At 42.5% G+C, this 4,497-nt stretch overlaps 1 pseudogene; it reads right to left on the bottom strand.

The window, feature by feature from the left end:
• Positions 1-2,570: 2,570 nt before the first annotated feature.
• On the bottom strand, positions 2,571-3,357 carry LOC133093546 (ER membrane protein complex subunit 3-like; annotated as a pseudogene).
• Positions 3,358-4,497: the final 1,140 nt, after the last annotated feature.

Below are 4,497 nucleotides of genomic sequence, written 5' to 3'. Positions count from 1 at the left end.
GTGTGAGCATGTCCAAATTATTTAACTTGTCTGATTCCTAGCTTCTTTATCTGTAAAATGGGGCTAATGATGAAATCCACCTCCGAGGGTTGTGGAAATTACGTAATAATCCCATGTGTATGAAGCATGAGATTTACATGAGAATGAGAATTGCTCTATAGATACTGACCGTGATTTTTGGCCTCAGAGCTAGGATTGGGGCTGGTTCAAATGCATAACCAAACATAAACAAATATAAACGGATGGATAGAATGCAATGGTTAGTTAGCAAATGGTGTCTAATCAAAAATCGGCACATCCAACTCTTCATATCTACGTGCACATGATTTTGTTCATGAGCTTTCCTTGTGTTCTCTTATGTTGCACACTGTTCCTTATGGGGGGGATTGTCATGTAATGACAATCATGTAATGATGACAAATAACTGTTCAGTGTTTTTCTGATATGTATATTTCAAAAATTGATTCTAACATGAGTTATCACCAACACTAATTTTTGCCATTTATCAAAATATGGTTTGAGGCAAGCCATTCTAGTCAATACATGTTCTAAATATTCTCTATACCAGAGATTCTCAGAATTTACTGTGCATTAGAATCACTAGGGAGGTTCTGGTTAAGAATTTTGTTTCATGGGCCCCTCCCCCAGAGATCCGGATGTAGAACATTGAAGATGGAGCTTAGGCAGCTGTATTTTTAATAAGCACTCCCAGGTGACCTGATACAAATGGTAAGAGATGCCCATTTTGAGAAATTCTTTTCTATTACTTTTTTTCAAGTCTGGGGAGAAACAACTGTTTATCTGGCCCAAAGTTACCCGTTTTTCCCCAGCCTCATTCTCCTTTCAATCTCAATTCAGGAAATCTGATGGCCCAACCTAGATTTGCATGTGAAAGAACAACCTACCTGCCATGTATCTCCAGAGACCGCAGTCCAAACTTTGAAATACTTAGAGAACCTGCATTTGAATCTCAACCTAGACACTTTCCTCCCTATTCTGAGGCTTAAAGTATCCCTACACATACATAATTCTAAATCTCTCTTTTCTGAGTGAGATATTCTGTAACTGTTATTTTTAAAAATTTGGATCTCATTTTCTTTTGTTTTTTTTTCTCTTCTCAGAAGACCTCAGTAATTCTTGTTTCTGAGTTAAGATAAAATGGAAGAGGGGTCATGTGTGCTAAAATGTGTAATTAGGCGATGCTAATTAAGTACTTTAAAATGATTAGACGAAAGCACCTTATGTGTACTTCCAGCCTCAGCCAAGGGCGTGGCTTCAGGCTAACATCGGGGGTAATTGGGTTGCCTTCCCTGACTCAAAGTGCTTTTTTGCCATGAACCCTCCAGATCTTGCATTTCAGATTTCATTTCTTCCTTCAAGCAAGTACAGGAACAGAGTATCTTCTTCCTATCCCTTAATCAAAAGCCATAATGCCGTAACTCTTCTCTGTGCCTCCCTAGAGTGTTTTAAAGACTCCCATGGAGGCCTTGGGTTCAGGGATACTATGTGAATTGGACCATGAGTTAAAAGCAGAGGAGATGCTTTGAACTCATAGTTCAATTACTGCGAGACTTGGAACAAGTCACTTTGCCTTTTTGAGCTTTGATCCCAGGAGTTGTTGTGAGACTTGATGAGATCATATTTAAAACACGTGCAAAATATTTAGCACTTGATAGATAATCAATGAATGCCAGTTATTATTATTACCTACTACTGTATTTGCCAAACCCAGATGATAAGCCAGTACAACTACTATGGTAAAAATCTGGGCTTCCAAACAGCAAGTGAGATCTGAAAACATAATGGGTCTAGTATTTGTTCTTAAAGGCCACATATGATTTAATCCTTGAAGTATTTTTGTCGTGTGGAAAAAAGTGAAAAAGGAAGAAGGAAGGTGGTTTGGAGAGCTGGCAGTGTATTGCTCGGCTGAGCTAGACTGGTAGCAAAAGCCAGCATTAGAGAGGATTCTTGGAGAGGCAGCCTATAATTAACTGTGAGGGCAATGGAGCCTCTGAAACATCCTCATATTATAGAGCGCTCGTTGTTTTCGGCATTTCCTTGCTATCATTTTCTCTTTCTTGGGTCATATATGCATACACTGAATTACTTGGAAAATGTAACCAAAGACCAGAAGCCCTTCTTTTTTTTTTTTTTTTTTTGGATCTCAAGAAAACAGGAGTTTACTGTGGTTTAGAAGTCAGAATGACGGTGCATAATAATTAAGTTTAATTGACAAAACTTTCTTTGAAATTTCTGAATTTTTGCTAAGTTTTATACATTATCACTAGCTTGAGTCCCCCCCCCCCCCTTACTTTTATTACTAGAGTCACCAGAAGGAAAATTTAAAATATGTCAAAAATAGCTGTTTCTGGGCAAGTCACCCAGCACACACTCTTGTTTCCTCTGGTTTCAAACATAAAGGGGAAGCCGGCTCAAACAAGAACAATTCTTGCTGCACACCCGCCAGCTCGCGCATCCCCCTTTTTATTCCGAGAGGCTCCAGCTCAAAGAAAAGTTACAAGGTTAAGCGCTACTCCGAGTTCCTGACACAGCTAACCCCTGCTTGGTCTTCAAAAAACAGAGGTCTGCAATTCCTTTTTGAACATGTCTTCAAAGTGGAGGTCTTCAGCCACGAGCTCCTCTTTGACATCATCTAGTGCCCACTGGTGATCCGTCAGCTCCAAAGCTTCCCACTCTGTCTTAAAAGCTTTGTTGGTGTCGGCAGCCATGGCCATGGCTGCTCCAGTCATCCGTTCCTGCATCATCTGTGATTGGTCAGCAGCATTATCTTGGCCCAAAATCAGAAAGTAAATGCCCCGAAGCCCGAAGACATTGAGGAAATACCAGGATGCAGAACTCACCCAGGAGGCATCTAATGTGAGTAGTTTAATTCCTTGCTGTAGCATAGGCTTAAAAGGCAGGGTCAGTGGAAACGGGACCTTGGTTGTGACAAAGCCTGAAAATGTCATGTTGATCCATCCACCCATAAGAACCATAGGGAGGACATGTGTGACGTTGCCTTTCATCGTGTCCGTGAGCATAGTGGGATCAATCACAGGAGAAGGAGGCACATCCTTCCTTTTAGTTGTTTTTGAAAAATCCATCCTCTGGGTTGTTGAAGTAATATGTTCGTGTCAGGAAAGACCGTTTGGGAATGTACTTTCCATTTTCCCTGAGGCCTCTGCTTCGAATTAGGACTTGACTGTCGGAGACTTGTTCCTGGGTGAGCTTCTTGTCGCTCTGCAGCAGGAGGGACACGTAGTGGCGAATCATGCCCACAAAGGAGGTGATGATAACGACGGGCAGGACCACCCAGAGGCGGATGTTGGAGTCGAGTAGCAGCTCGGGCCCTTCCATCTTCACAGAGAGCCGGCTCCCGGCTGGCTGCAGCCGAGTTGATTTTCACCGGGGCGCGGGGCTCCTCGTCGAGTTCGCCTCCAGGCCTTCTCACGCCCCTCAGCCAGGCGAGCCCGGGCTGCCGGGCAGCCCGCAAGCCCTTATTTTATTGACAAGTCAGGAGCATCTTTACCCAGAGGAAATGCCAGGTGACTGAATTTACCCACAAAACTCTTCAGAATCCTTTGTTACTTTGTGTAGATTTGATCTGTATAGATGGCACATTAATAATGTTCTAGGGCCCAGAAAACTAATTATTTACCCACAGATCAAATCTGTCTTTCTCATTTGTATACCTTGCAACTGCAAAGGATGGGAGTTGGCAAACTTGTTAGCACTGTGTGAGTCTGGATACAGAGAACATTTATAGAACAAATTCTTGTCTGTGTTTAGGCATGGATGCTGATGTTAAATACTTTCGTACTAATCTACTGGGGCACTTGATTCAGTAAACATTTACTGAAGACCTACTTTGTATGCTGCCAAACGCTGAATATAGCTATTGCGTTTCACTGGGCGCAGGTGTGCATTTCATACAGGAAACACAGCAGTACAAAAAGGAAAGTACATTTCCTTTACTAGGGAGAAGTAGCAGATAGATCAAATTTTGAGACTTTTTCCCCCCCTCTTGCCCTGAATCTTTTCTCCCTGTCATCCAGAAAGTCAGGTAGTTTATTCTCCTTCATCCCTTCCAAGGAGGATTATGACACTTTCCAAAGAAGTCACAGCCAACCTTCCTGGATTTTGTTTCCAAAAGCCTAAGCCAAGATGAACAAATCCAAACACTTAGAGGGGTCTGGCAGATAAAGTGAAGGGAGGAGTGAGCTGGATGGGTCTGTGGTGAGTGGAGGGCATGTGGTTTGGATAAAGAAGGCACCTGCTGCGCTGCCCCAGCTTTTGTTTCGTTTTGTGAGCCCAGAGAAGCCAGACGTCCAAATTTTTAAAGGAAATCCAACTTTTGGTACAAAGAACTACCGGCCCCAGCCTACTTGGGAGAAGAGAACTAGATGAAGAGATAGGTTCCCCGAGACTAAAAAGGGATTTTCCTGGGTTCAGAAAGGAAGATAATTTTGTGCGCTCTATAGAAATAGAGATCTTTAC

The sequence above is a fragment of the Eubalaena glacialis genome, chromosome 6 (assembly GCF_028564815.1).
Source record: "Eubalaena glacialis isolate mEubGla1 chromosome 6, mEubGla1.1.hap2.+ XY, whole genome shotgun sequence".
In the NCBI taxonomy this organism is placed as follows: Eukaryota; Metazoa; Chordata; class Mammalia; order Artiodactyla; family Balaenidae; genus Eubalaena; species Eubalaena glacialis.
The sequence above is the reverse complement of the archived record's forward strand: the minus strand, read 5'-3'. Positions and strand labels throughout refer to the sequence as shown.